The sequence below is a fragment of the Aythya ferina genome (assembly GCF_964211825.1).
Source record: "Aythya ferina genome assembly, chromosome: 2".
NCBI classification, from domain to species: Eukaryota; Metazoa; Chordata; class Aves; order Anseriformes; family Anatidae; genus Aythya; species Aythya ferina.
Window position 1 is genome coordinate 105,644,320 of NC_140297.1, and position 15,791 is coordinate 105,660,110.

General features: G+C 41.7%; 1 protein-coding gene across 1 annotated transcript in view; it reads right to left on the reverse strand.

The window, feature by feature from the left end:
- The window catches only part of LDLRAD4 (low density lipoprotein receptor class A domain containing 4), a 273,896-nt gene extending 260,417 nt beyond the window's left edge, over positions 1–13,479 (reverse strand). Inside the window, exon 1 of the mRNA XM_084511073.1 lies at positions 13,319–13,479. The gene's annotated coding sequence lies outside the window, so the exon portion shown is untranslated. The remainder of the gene's footprint in view (positions 1–13,318) is intronic.
- Between the last annotated feature and the right edge of the window lie 2,312 nt (positions 13,480–15,791).

Genomic DNA, 15,791 nt, shown 5'->3' on the forward strand with positions numbered 1-15,791 from the left:
CAGAGAACAATCAGGAAGATCTGTCTTCTCTACAGTAATACATACTCCTACATGGTAAAACAAACGTGAAGAGGAATGAAGTAATGAATTAAAATACCAAAATATTGGTAATCTTTTTCATAAAGTTCCAAGTTTGCAATGAAAGTAAAGGAACTTTAAAAAGAGGGGTGAGTATTTAAAATGCAACTAAATTGTACAAAGCAAATCTTCCAAAGTTTGTAGTCCTTGCCAGAAACATTCCTGTGGATCTGTTTTCCATCAGAAAATCCAATGCAAAAAGCAGAAATATTTCTTGTAAGGTATCCTTTTGATGACACTGATCATGAAATAAAAACTGAAATAGATGTTTTATAATGCAGAAATTTTACAACATTTCATAACATTAAGACTTTCCATTCTAAATGATGTCTTCTTTTAGTTTGCATGGTATCATACAAGACTACAAAAGAACATTTTGATCCAATATAAATGTAATTAAAAAAAATACAAAAGTGATTTTTTTTCATTCTGTTATAAAGCAATCAAATGTTGATATGGTGAGCTTTCCAGTAAGATGCAAAATCCCTTTCTTACCAAAAAACTTGATGTTATTCTGACCCACCAGACTGTAACCTCTGAGAAGACTTCAGCAAACAATATAATCCATGGCTTTGTAAAATGTTGCAAAGATTGTTTGATGGTGTTTTATGTAACAACAAATAGCACCAATGTGGCAAAAACTGATTGACTTGATACAAAAGTGACTTCATACAAATAAAAATGCATACGCTCACTGTCAGTGAAGTATTGCCAGCTCTTTCCCTTCCCAGAAAGTAAGCTGCATGACACTTGACTAATTACATAGACAACACTTAGAAGACATCTCAAGGATATAAGCCAGTGTTGATTACTTCAACTACATGCAACAGCTTCGTGAGTTTGTAACTTCCTTCCACTTGCGACAAGAGTTTATGTAAATTTTGCTCCTTTTTGGGACTCGCAATGTTTAGAATCAGGTCATCTTTTTTCATGCTCTGTATTTTCTTCTACTTCACCAAAACCTTAGTCCTATTACAGAAGGTTGGACTAGATGAATTCCAGAAGGTCCCTTCCAACCTGAATTACTCTTTGGTTCTCTTTGTATCATCCGATGAGGCAAGAGTGAGTACAGAGCTCTTAACATGCCCACAAAAGATGTTTTACACCTGTAAGAAGAGAGGCATCTAAGCCTACAGCAAAGAAACAATCTTGTTTCTGTGCCTTACTTAGGGTCTATTTCTCAGCCTTATTTAGGACCTCCATAAACTACTAATTTTTGCTGAGGTTCGCCAAGTTCATTTTTGTCAATGTCCACTGATTTTTAAAGAAAGATTGCCAGGTAAAATTGACCAGAGTTAGTAGATAGTATCATTTCTGCTCCAATCATGCAAATAGCTGTTCAGAGAAGACTGTGATGGTCTCTCAGGGAAATCAATGCAACTATGCATATGAAGTCCCTTGCAAGATATGAATGAAGATTTACTGATGGACCCGATGGCACAGTTGTTTGTGTGCACACAAATGCATTTCTTCAGATTAAATTCACCAAATTACCTCAACACAGATTAATGCAATCGCCACGAACATGCCATATTCTTTTTCTTTAGATTTGCATTTTTCCTGTTGCTTTGCCCCCTTCGCAACTCAACTCTGACTCACAGACAGATTAGAAATCAGATCAGCCTAGAATTTGCAACACTGACTTAGCCTCTTTGGACTAAAAATAAACAGTAGATAGAGCGGCTGGGAAAAAAAAAAAAAAAAAATCAATGACAGTCAGCCCCAACGTGCTCTATTTTACCACAGTAAGAACAAGCAATATCTGAAGTTTACAGGGCTTCTCTTCCCACAGCACATTTCCACCCCAGCTCCTGCAGTTCTGACCACCTGAGAACACACATAACTACAGTGTGTGCATTGAAGACCATGAGCCCCTTAATCTTGCAATAAACATTTCTGTTAAGGCAACAAAGTGAAATAATCAGCTGGCTTATTCTGTGTAGCCGCGTAAAGCACTTACGGTGACAAGCCAGGCTCTCGCTGCTGCAGAAGGCAATCCTCACACGGCTCCCTGTGCTAAAATAATACCCTAAAGTAGTAGCAGCGTGATTGGATTTCGACATGCAGCTAAGGTCAGGCAGGTCTTGTGTCTGGCCTGCTGATCCCTCCAGCACCCCGACACCTGCGCGGCTCGGCCTGCCCGCACAGGAAGGCCAGGGCGACCTCCTCACAATGTGCTCACGTGGAGAGCGGGAGCACCACATCCTGAAGCAGATAAATACAGCAAACCCATCAAGCCCCAAACTTCCTGACATTCTCCAGAACGGGCAGGTTTATTTTTTTTTCTCCAGAGCACGGAGGTTTTGGTATTAATTTGACCAGGGAGGAAAGCTGGAGTCTGCTACGCAGAAACATCTAGTCAAATAAATACGTCATTAAGCTAACTAGCTACAGGATTGTCTAGCAGATGGATGACATCTTGGTTGCTAGTGGAACACTTTTCTATAGCCTTGTTTGAGGCAGACACATATGGCTCTCCCAAGTATTGATGCAAGCTCCCAGATGGACTAGATCATTGCTGACACCTTATTATAAACCCTAGAGATGAAAGAAGGGAGCACAGTTTTTGAGTCACAACACAGAACTCCAAAATAGTCAGACTTCCTAAAAATCAAGTCTATAACAGAATCTCAACTTCTTTTTGTTGCAAGCAACTACTTTTAACCAGGAACAGAAAACAGAGGAAATACTACAGACAGGATGATTAGAAGAGCCTCAAGGAGCTGTAAAGACCAGAAGATCTGTAATGTAGATGTATATTATAACTACATATAGGGAGCTACAACAGTTACAGCTCTGAGGATACAAAAAAAATTTATCTGCTCTGCAGCTGTTACCGACACCAAGGAGCTTCCATCTGGAATTTCTTGGTTGGGATGGAAGGGAAAAGCAAAGAAGAGGAAGCCATTGAGACATTACAGATGCATGACTGCTCTGAAACGTCTGCATCCTAAAGTACAAGGGAGAGAGGGAAAGGGAAGTCTGTAGCTACAGGAGCGACAGGAAAACTAACAAATATGTGGGAGATAACAGAAGCAGTTGCATCCTGCATTTATTTTTTTTTGTAGTTGTCAGAAACACACAAAAACATCTAAAGTACATGATGGGAAGAAGGCATATTTTATTTACCATGGTCAGACACAGGAAAAAAAATACTCATTTAACATTTTTACGCTGTGAAAAGAAACTACTCTTAGCATCCACTAATAAGTTTACTCTTCTCCTTCACCCAAAAATATGACTCATGATATAGGATGATGACTTCTTACATATTTTCCTTTGTCCTAGTACCTGCTATACCATGTAAACCACATAAGTTAGATTGTTGAGACTGTTGTAACTCTGTGACAAAGCTTTAAAAACAAAGAAAACTGAAATTTTAAAAACAAATCAATTCACTGGCCCTGGGAATATGTTCGGAATTCTGTATGTTCATGAGTCTAGGAGATGCTTAGGCTGCTAAAATCTGCCTCTGTTGCAATGGCCTTAGACTTAACGAGTGTGCAAACACTGTGGACATGTCAACTACAGTAGCTAATACATCACAACTCATTTGTCCTTTCATTTTATAAAGAGACACCTGTGTTATCACATCTTCAACCACACAATCATTTCAATGTATTGAGTTCAGAGTCACTCCCAAGTTTTCATTCATATAACCAGCATCTTTCAGGGAGCATTTTATCTTCTTGGTGGATTGAAAGTTCAGAAGTTTTTTGGGTTGGTTGGTTGATTTTTGTTTTGTTTTGTTTTTGTTTTGTTTTGTTTTTGTTTTTAAATAAGGAGAATACAGTTATCCTTGAATCATCTTATAAAATAGCACATTTATAAAGAATGAGAAAGGACATCCTTCTCCTCTTCAGAGAAAAAAATATAACCTCTACCACCATCACCTCATGGGCCTCAACAGGAACAGTCTTAATTTTATAAGGGTAACTTTCAAAAGGGTGCAAATTGAACAGAACTTCAACTACGTACTCCGCACCTATGACTGCTTCAACTGGGCAGTTCCTCTTCTCTGCAATACATTGGTCCCTCTAGGAGATAAGTTCAGCTGGACAGAAATGGGGAAAAGAAGACAACTATCTCCTTTCTCAGAATGCTTCACGGTTCATTTTGACCCCTTAGAATATAAAAGCTTCAGAACAATCATTGCTTTATGTAAATCTTCCAATGCAAGATATAGGAAAGTGCAACTTAGAAATCTCTGTGGTCAGGGCTGACATGATGGAATGTAAATTAAAGCCTTTAGACAACAGTCTTTGGTTCTCCTGAGGAACTTCCTCAGATGAGCTCCAGATTGAAAAGAAGAGGCAAGACAGATATTAATCAACATCCATGAAAGCATAATGAAACACAGCTCAGCCTAGAACTAGCCAGTTTCTGAGTTGCAACATATTTTTCAATATTATTCATTTATTTCAGAAGAGACAAAGCCCCAAAATTTCTTAATTTCTTACCAACTGAAGATTCCAGTTTTACATCTGCTGAGTAGGACTGTTTTGTTTTTTTTCTTACTTTTACTGGTTGGAGGACAGCCAGTTTCAAAATACAAAGGATCACTGCAGGTCCCCACATCTGAGGTGGGTCCTCAGGGATTTCTTCAGCCTTTGTCTCTGCAACAGACTTCTCATGCAGGCTGTGCAAGAAAACCCCATGTTCCTAGAAACACAATGTCCTTGGTCGCGGTTGGATCCTTGGCAGTTTTGCTCCATGCCAAGGACCCTGAAAACACCAGGCCTCCAGCCAAACCACAGTTCACCAGGAATCAAAGAGAGGTCACGTCTTGTTTTGGTTTGAGTGAAAGTCTGTCAAATCTAAAATATTTGCAATGAATCATCTCAAGTTCAATGTACTGCCATTTCTGACTAAATTACGTTCACTTGAAAGTTCGCAATTAGCTCCATCTGAAATGCCTCTTCATGGCAGCATCGTGAAAACTGATCAATAATAAGTGACACTGAGGAAAGTCAAGATAAATCAAGCACGGGATAAAATGGTGAAGATAAAGTATGGTAAACATCTATGTCAAGAGGCTCTCATTCATACTCAAATTGTTTCGTATCACTGTCACTCAACTTATGCTCTGAATGATGTTCTCATTCAGATGTAAAATGACCTTTGATTGATTCAAACTAGAGCTAGAAGGCTGTTCTGTATTCAACACAGCATTCACACGCAAGTTTAACATACTTAAACATACACATCTTTACTTGACACTTCAGGTGATTTGCTTTGGTATCTCCATGTAGACACAATTAAAAGCTTTTATCTCCAACCTCTAACAATACCCAGAGGAAAAGAGGGAATGGGAAAAGGCAGAGTCTGTTGCTGCTGGTTGCATATTCAACTGGAGAGAGAACTCATCATCTCAAAGGACACTTCCAGGATATCTTATGCATCTAACTCCTTCTCTACAGCCCATCGAAGCCCTCTTTTTCCTCTTTAGCTCTTTTCACTCCTCTTGGATGATGAGTTTTTTTTGGCAATAAAAAAAAAAAAAAAAAGAAGAAGAAGAAGAAACGTGAACTGAACACTTCTTATCTAATTTTTGTGCATTACCAGCACTAACACACACCAGCACTGTGGTATTTTTTTCTTGAAAATTTACCTACTTGCCCAGCAACCACCCATGAAAAAAAGCAGACCAATCTACACAGACTACCGGAGCTTTCTGCTGTAGGAGCTTTACATAATCCCAGTAATTTTCATCAAAGAGCTGTAAAGATCATTAGGACAAAACAGTGATTTTCACCTGTGAGTTAGAATCCTAATCCCCACACCTACTGCAGGTAACTTCCTCTTGCAGCTAGAGAGATTTTTATCTCCCTAATCCTCAGTACATTAATGCCTACGTTAAAAAGTGATACTATCACTGTTATCAATCTATTTAAGGCGCAGTAAGAATAAAGTAAATTGTAAATTGCTTTGATGAGAAAGCTTTGCCATAAGGTGCTAAGTAGAACAGGTCAGATAAAGCATACATTTGACAAACATTGGCAGTATTTCTGTTCATCAACAGATGGTAGCTTTTTGAAAAAAAAATATTATTATTATAATCTATGTGAAAGTAAGCACCAAACAGTACCTGTACTCAACATAGTGCAAGCTGTTTTGATTGGATAGATGGATTGCTTTAAGCTTCCCAACAAAATAAAGTTAACTCATAACACAAGACATTTTAAGCGAAAATTATGTATTTGTGAGAAGTTAATCTCAAACGTGCTGTTTCTAGAAACCTGTTAGGAAAGTTACTGAAACAGTATAAGGAATGTGAAAGAGTCACAAACACAGAAAACATACATTTTGGAAATATTTATAGAGCCCCTTCCCCTTCCACTACCCATACGAGTTTGGTAAGGAATCATAATTAACACAAAACTTTTGTAAAACAAAAACATCTACACATCAAGTGCACTGGCCGACAGGGGCTATTAGTCAGCCCAAGCCTGGCTTCTATATGAGCAGCTGCAATCTTTAATTTAGGAGTATTGTATCTTATCTGGACACATATATATATATATTATTTTAACAAACGTTCAATTTCGTTTTGCTTAACACTAGTTAGGTAAAACCTACAAAACCAGTCATCCATTAAAGTAAAATTATGAGAGAGGAACATATACCTATTAGGTAATTCACAGAAGGCGCCAGTTCAACGGCTATGGAGATTAAATTAGGTTATTTTTAAGTGTTCCTCACATCATCTCCTATCAAACACCTCCTGCTGTGCTCCTCAGCTCTGACCCATAGGGCAGAAGGCAGGCAACAACTCACTTCTGTCTTACAAAAATCCCAAGCAAACCATAGCAAATGTCCAGTTGAAATTCCATATAATACAGGTCAAAATACACTCTTAGTATCACTTGACACCATAACTAATGGTTAAGCAAAAGCAGAAAATGAAGCAACACCACTTACACCCAACAGTTGGTTGTAACAATTCTATGTAAGGCAATTACAAAGACGTATATCTAGTAGGGATGTACTATAACAAATTTATATTAATTCTTGCTTCATGTGTCATTAACACCTAATGGAATGTTTAAAGGTGTTTACAAGTCCAAAGTAATAATGGATCACTCTTAATTAACACACAGTAACAATTTCACAAAAGTCTCAGTGGAAGAAGAGGGTTGTTAAAGAGATTGCTTCATATCTCAGTCACAGACTGCCCCCTCCTTTCCTTCTATGAAATGGAGAGCAAGTAGGTTACAGGTGTGAGAAGCCAAAATAACAGGCTCAGTTAGACCACAGAAAAACAGAACCAAAAAAGAATCACACATTTTCCTTCTAATAACCTCCGGAATCAAGAAGAGAGGAAGCTGAGTTTTAAGAACTGTTCTGTTTGAAGATGCTTGCAAGTACCGGACACAACAAATTAAAGACAAGGTACAGTAGCCTTATACTGGCATATGCTGGACACTACTAGACAGATGAGTCAACCCTTATTTCAGAATTCCGAGTAAAACCAGGACTTCTTCACAAGAAGACAAGGTTTCCAGCCTTTTCTCAATGTTGAAGAGAGCTTAGACTTGTCTTTACTAAGCACTATCATGCATTCTAACAGAATTGTATACTATTGTCTAAAATTGTGACTTAAATATATTCAGTGGTCAAGAATTAAAGTAGAATCATTCAAACCTCAAGATACTTATCATAAAATTCTTCATAAGAGCACTTCTTGCCTGAAAGCCATTACATCTCTTACAGACAACTTCAGAACATATGAACAAAATGGTATATTGAACACCAAATGAATGAAAATCTCCAAACTTGACTTCTATAGACAACAGCAAGTTCAATATCATGAATAAGTATTTTTGAGAAACAGATTCATTGATAGTTTCCATTTTTAGGAAAAAGGGCACCAGGGTGCTTAGCATGGAAGAAATCAAGAGTACTAAGAGATGCAAACACAATGCAATTCCTGAAGACACTTCCTTAACACATCCCATTCCCATGTGCAGCATTCGAGCAGTGGGGCTTTTCAAGGAGATGCAGTCCCACCTTTCTGTACTAATCCTAAATATGTTGGTTCAAAAATGTGGGCACACTGTCCTCCACTTTCACCACGTTTCCTCCACCTTATAGACACCTAAGAATTAGTGTCAACACAGATAAAATTTTGTAACACCCTACTCAAAGATTCCCATACAACTCTCCAAAGACTCCATACGCTTGCCCCTTTTTCCACTGCAATTAAACTTCAAAGACTTTAAAACTTTCATGTATTGCCTCATCTTAGTGAAACCAACCAGGAAATTATAATTTAGTCCAATCAAAATGCATACTTGAGACACTTGCTATTACTCTAGCGAGCAAAATTCCTCCTAAGAATAATTCCCCAAAACTGCACAACTGAAACTCATGCTGGAAAATGAGCAACAAGCACATGCATTTCTGAATTCAGTAGCATGCAAAAACAAACAAATAACAGTAAATCCTCCCATTGGAGTTAAAAGAAATACTTTGGATAAAATATTTCAATCATGCCTATGAACATACTTTTTTACCTACTTTAAATCTGCCTATACGACTTTATTTTTGCCTATACTACTTTAAATTTGCTTATCTACTTTAAAGATGTTGATATAGGACTACTGCTTTTTCACTGAGCAAGGGAGAGACTAAAGCCTGGGAAAAATGCTGAAAATGTTTACGTTTTAAATGTCTGATATAATGTTTAGGTCAGAATATAGCTGACCTTGGTTTATCAGTTCCAACCCTCAGGGCCAAGCATTTGATTCGACACAAAATAATTTATTATGCTTCTAACATCACTATAATGGAAAAATACCTCAGCTTGAACTTTTTTTTTTTTTTTAAAGGTATCTTGCCATCAGGTCAAAAAGTCTACTATACCTGCACTTCTGCTTAACATGCAGCAAAACCGAGGCACAGTCGCATCAGGCAGAACCACGCCACAGGTTCACATTGCACACAACTCTTCTGGCAGCAGCAGTTCATGTATCCCTGCCTGCAACTTCACCAGCCTTTCTACATGGATGCTGGCAATCGCCGACCTGCGTTGTTCCCCAAACTAACAACATTTGCAAATGCTTTTCAGTTTTAGCATTTTCACCACTATTATTTCCCATCCTCTTTTGGTGCTCTCCACAGAAACTAAATCCCCTAGCCCATAAACTACTTCCACAATAAAATGATAACCCAAGTGAACACAGCTACCTCGATGGGGAACGTCCGAAGTCGTGCCCTGCAAGTTTCCAAAATCCAGCAGAGAAGATTTCTGATCAGTTGTATCTGCAAAATGCAGACGTGAAAAAATAACCAGTGGGTGTGGACATGTCGCTTTCCCAGCCCTCTCCCCACTGCACTCGCTTCCACCCCCAGCTTCTTTGCTGGTTTTCATGCAGATTTGTGCCAGACATTAGGCATCCTCATTAAGTGGTGTCTGGCAACCTGCCTAAGTTTTAGTGGGTTCTGGGAATGCCAATATATTAACCAGAGGACTTTCTGCATACCCTAAAGAGATTTTATTCAAGAAAAGTCAACCATTTGGCACAAAGAAAGCTTAATTCAAATCTAGGAAAGCTCTCCACTGGCAATAAGAAGAGAAATTGCATTTAGGTTCTTCCTAATTTCTGTCTCCTATCTGAAAGAAAAGTTTGATGGAGAGCAAGATCATTTAAAAGGTCAGAGTACTGTCTGTAATAGGATTTTAGAGAAAAGAAAGGCAGATATGAACGGCACAGACCCAGCACAACATCAAGAAAATGATTCATTTTCACTCCCTTGTCTCTTGTGACCAAAACAATCTTAATCAGGAAGATTAAATTTACCTACTATTATGCTGAGTGATAACGAATGGTGATATGGGTACTTGCAAATCTCCATCGCTTAACTAAACAATAAGAAAAAGCATTTAGCAAAATGCACCTACATTTAGCATATTCCAAATATGCTAAATCAAGACATATGCTACTGAAATGCATACATTAAATAAATATAGATAATGAATACAGAGACATTTTGCCAGCATGAAGAACAGAAAACACTGTAATGCTGTGATCACTCTTTCGAACTTGCACGCTTCCTTTCTACTGCAGTCCCCTTACAGTTACTATCACTCAACCAACGGTCTCAGAAGCAAGCACGTAAAACTCCTCTCTAAAATAAATAACTTACATTTCTCTTTCAAATACATGGTTCAGAAGAATACAAAGAAAAAAACAAGAGAAAAAAAAAGGTCAACAGCTTTCCTTCACTGGAACGTTCTGCCTGCACAGCACACAGAAGAAGTTAAAGGACTCTGGACAAACGTGTCATTATTTTGTTCTGAGACTATTTCTGCAGACTTAGGTACCCAGAGAATCCCATTAATTGCACGAAGCTATTCAGCTAATCGAGTCCTCTGCTACCATTTAAACACCACTACCGATTTTTACAGAGAAATTCCTTTAAACTGACATTTACTTCAAACTCATCACTTTGATTTGTACAAAAACTTGTTGGTTTCCTGACAGCAGTTCCAAAATATCATGATCCCTTTATAATGACTAATTAGCACCAGAGAGCTAACAAGAAGTCAATTAAAACCAATTCCATTTAAATGTTTTAGTGTACATATTAGAAGTCTGGCAAAAATAAGATTATGTTTGGTGGGAAAGAAATTTTTAGCTATCTAGGCTGCCTTTGCTTAGACATCAACCTTCTAGGCAAGACGGCTATTCTTAAAAATAGCTGTCAACTGAGAAAAGAAAATGTGTATGTATGAATCATTTCACTACAGGGTTGGATTCCCAGCAACTGATGCACCACTGTTCTGGCATCAGTGCCTTTAACGAGCAGCTGATACTAGCTTGGTGCCATTGAAGAATTTCACGGTTACCACAGAACCAATCTGCAAAGATATTCGTCTCCATACTCCTAGAAGTATTTGTATTTCCTAACTGGCAATTCATTCGCAAGGAGCTGTTTTAAACCATTAGAAACCAGAGACAGAAGAAAAAGAAAATGAAAAAAAAACTTTTCTAAGGCCACTCGTAAGTTAAATGCAAGAACCATTTCCACCAATACAAGAGTTGGTGGGCAGGCACATGTTTTTTAGCACTTCAGATCTCTCAAAAGTAATTTAATTCAATACAATCTCTCAGACACTTTTTTTTTTTTTAAATAATTTACTTATTTCTGATTTACATATCCTGAAAGTACTCCCAATGATTTTAGACAGCATCACTCAAGCGCAACCAGTTCTTGGTGGTAGGGTAGCAGCCGCTAGAGAGAGTACTGCAGGGCAACTGTAAAAAAAGAGAACTAAAGTTTGGACAAGAAAATTAGAGGGAAAACTTCATTCTCATTCAACAATAAATAAATAAATAAAGACAGACGCGGTACCTTCAGCGAGCAGAAAACTAACTACAACCCATCTCTTCAGGTCTCGCCTTAATGGTCCTACGCAGAGAAAACAGCATTTTACCTGCTTAAAAATCTCAAAGGGACAGGTTATCTCTAAACTGTTAGGTTAGACTACTGCTCAATGATTTGCAGCTCACTAAATGTAATTCTGCTACACCTCAATCTTGAATCCCAATTTCCTTCTACTCCTGCAGCTTCCATCGAAGGCTGTACTCAAGCTTCATCAGCCAAACGCTGCCTAGTGCCTGTAATGTTTCAATTAACATAAACCAATGGTCTGTAATATACTGTCTCACATTGTTAACTCATTCTGTGTTACGCATTTATCATCATTTAGGCCTGCACGGGCATCTTAATTTACTGGCGAATACCAATGTGCTTTATGTGTATGCAGCAATGGCCTTCACGTACCCAAGAATCAGAATTAAGTAAGCTGATATAAACGCAGAATAGCTAAAAAGGTGTAATTTTACTTCTACACATAACCGCATACTTGGCGCATTCCGATGTCAGTCCTCCTCACACTGCTCGCTTTATGTATCGCAGTAACTTAATACCTGGTGCTACCACTCCGGCACAGACATGGATGGGGACAGCACCATCACTATTCAGCGAGTGTGGATGTGGGGAGGTCGGTCCCAAGAGTGCTTCCCACCAGCGTGCTGTGTTCCCAGCCAACCTTCCCCTGGTACATACAGCCACGAAGCCCTAATATTTATATTCTCATTAGTGGGACCATACACGTGTGCACCACACGCACAGTTATTCATCTCTACTCAACAGCGCATCACCCGTTGATTAACCAATTCTGGGTTGTTGCAAGGAGCATATTTCCTACAAGCCTCACCCAAGAAGCGACGCGGGGAGGCAGAACACAAGTTTTGCCATGCAAACACCACTCAGGGGCTGAGGGATGAAAAGCCAAAGGCGCTTCCCAGAAAGAAAGGTACATTACTGTACTTAGGCAGCATCTATGTTCTTACCTCGTCTGTGCCTACCAGTAATTGCCTCTCAGGCTTTCCTACTGATGAAAACTCTCTCCCTCCTTAGCTAGCCTCAGACGGAAGGCGCTGCACACTCTTGATGCTACATGGTGCACCTTCCCATTCCCCACACGTTTAATACAAAAGTTTTTCTCTTTGCAAGAACAGATCAACCTCCCCGTTTTCCTTCCTGCCAGGAAGATAGCCACGTTTCAAATCAATAAAACTTTTACGACACCAAACGCTATTTCTAGCGGCGTATAAAATCATTCACCAGATCCCTGCTCTCTCGCACAGCCATCACTTGCGACTCACAAAAGGCTCTGAACCTTCCTGGAGGGGAAAATCCCGGCACAGCCTTCACGGCTGTGGGCACCCAGTTAAGAAGGTGTACCTCCAAGTGAAAAAAAAATAATAATAATAAAAAAGTTACTTTCAGCGTTTTGCCTGTTTCCTGTTTATTCCCCGGTGAAGCCTACCCCCAGCGGCGCCCACCTACACGCCGTGAGCCCGGCTCGGAGATGCGGGATGCACGCAGCCAAGGCGAGCAGAGCTGCACTTCTGCTAATAAACTTTAAAAAAAGAAAAAAGAAAAAGGGAGGGGTGGGGGGGAAGAGAGGCACTTTGTCAAATATAGGTCATTTGTGCGCCAAGGCGGCAGCCCCCCCGCTCCTTGTCCTTCCTGCCAAAGTTGCCTGCCCGGAGCGCGGCCTCTGCCGGAGGGGGGGGGGGGGGGGGGGTCGTTTCGGGACCCCGAAATCCCGGGACCCTGAAACCCCAAGCCCCTGAAACCCTGCAGCGAGCTCGGCGCTCCGGCCTCGATCAGCTCCCCGGGGGCCACCCCCCGGTGCCCCCCCAGCCGCTCCCCCCGCACTCACCTCCCCCCGGCCCCCGCCGAGCGGACGGGGCGCCCGCCGCCCCCGGCAGCCTCCCTCGGTGCGCTGGGGCTGGCTCCGCGGCTGCCTCCAACTCATCCCCAGCCTCGCCGCCTCCTCCTCCTCCTCCTCCTCCTCCTCTCCTCCTCCTCCTCCTCCCCCCGCCCTGCCCGCCCCGCTGGCTGCCGCCTGTCTGCGGCGAGTCTGGCTCTGGCGGCCGGGCGCGGGGCCGCCGGCGCGGGGGAGGGAGGAGGAGGAGGAGGAGGAGGAGGAGGAAGCGGGGGAGGGGCGGCTGTGCTCCTTCCCCTCCCCTCCTCTCCCCTCCTTTCCCCTCCCCTCCTCTCCCCTCCCCGCCCCGCCCGGCTCGGCACAGCCCGGCTCGCCAGCCCACACCGCCCCCTGCCGGGATAATGCGCTGCGGCCCCCCCCAAAATGCCCCTTATCCCTCCCCTCCCCAAATTTTGGGGTGAGGGGAGAGCAGCCAGCCCGAGGCTCCCTCTTCCCTCCGCAGCCGGTGCTGAAGGCAGGGTGGGCATGGCAGGGTGGGTGTGCGTGGTGGTGGGGGGAGGCTCCGGGCTCGATTTTGTCCCGTGCAGAATGAGAAATTTTGTGACATCTCCAAAAAATGTTGCCAGACTGGAAAACCCCGTTCTGGGCACGGCCCCACAGGCACGAACCCAAGGCAGGGTTTGGCCGCGCCCCGCAGAAGGAAGGCAGCGCTCAGCCGCAGGTGCTGTCCAGCTCGGGGCTGGTGACAGCCCCAGTAACGCCATCCAGCCTCCTGTCACCATCCCTCTCCCTGTCACCGTCCCCGTATCTCCATCACCCCCCTTGGGACACAGGGCTGGGACACCCTGGGGGAACCTAACCCTCAGCTGTGCCCAAACCGGGTGGCAACAAGCCCAACAGCCACAAGTTGTGAATAAGTTTAAACACCAAAATGTTGGCGCACACTGTCACCACGGGGAAAAGAAAAGAATCCCCATTTCTACAAATTCACATCTTCAGTCTCAGTCCACATCCCCGTCCATGAGGGACTCTGAAGATTTTCCCTTCCTCACTGTACATGTGAGCCAAGAAGGAACAGGAGAAGTGGCAGGGAGTGGGTAACGCCATGAGCTCTCTTACTCACCTTAAGCATTGCCTGTTGGACTCAAATGTGCTTCTGAAGCTGAGGTGGTTTCCTTTCTGACCTCACCTCTGTCCAGCAGCAAGCTGAAGGGAAGGTGCAAGTCTACCAGCAGGAGACGGGAAGCTGTCAGGGTGCTGATCCTGCAACCCAGGGCCAAGGAGGCCACGCTGTGAAGATCACAAGGGCCAAGGCCCTCAGCTTGAGCTGGGGTCAGCAGGTGAGGCAGCAAATGGGGAAGCAGAGGATGAATTCCAAAAGAGAGAAAAAAAACAGCAGTGAGAGATAATTTTAGCAACCATATGTTGGATTAATCAGCAGGGAGCCAAAGAAGTATCAAACAATACAGGAAAGAACAGCTTCCAATAATCAGGGCGATATGTCCGGGGGCTGCTTGTCCTGAAAGTTGCAAAAATCATCCAAAACTCACAGGCTTAATCATCACCACAGTCAACTCTAATCTGCATTTCACTGGCAAGCTGGGAGAACCCCAATTTCCAGTCTGCAAACCGTAGTTTGCAATCAGGAATCAAGCGCCCCGTTTCCCAGTGTGTCCCGGTAATGTGTGCGTGCTTCGTAACAAATGAGTCTGACATGCTTCGGCTCCGTTCCCTTCAATGACTTCTCAAGGAAAGCAAAAAGTCGCTCACTTCAGGCAGAGATTCTTGTCGTGTGCAAAGTAATATTCACAACACATGGAAAACTTTGCAAGGCATAACAAAATCACCCATCAAGTAACCATATCTACGCAGTACCTACACTGTGGAAAAAATTGCCTCTGGAAAGGAAAGATGTGGAAGAGTAGATTAAGCGGACTACTTTTGTTTACTTTCACACAGAAAACCAATCCTTTATTGTGATAACAACACAGTGAATTTTCCCTGAGAGCACCTCTACCGTACATGGTCCCTTATGAACTGGTGCAATCTATCACAAGTTCTGTAGTGGACATCATGCTTGTAGATATAAAGCCCCGCGTACTAGAGACTGGAGGTGCTCTTTTGTTGTTTTTGTTTGTTTGTTTTTAATACCAATCTTAGTTTGAAGGGATTTCTGCCATTTCTTCAGAATGCCAAATGCGTGTCTGACTCAAATCCTCACAAGTTGGTTGAACAGGTTGAAAATAATTAGTTTAACTACTGCCAAAAAAAGAAATATATATATATAATTCTCCTCATATTTTCAAGTTTTCTTTCTCTGATTTCTGACAAAAATCAACGGGTCATTATATTTTTCTCAAAACATTTAGATTTTTAAGCTTTAATTAAGTTTAAAATTAAATTCTTATATTCAAATTTTCAGGCCATACACACCATCTTCAGAGATTAACCAAACTACAAGATAATT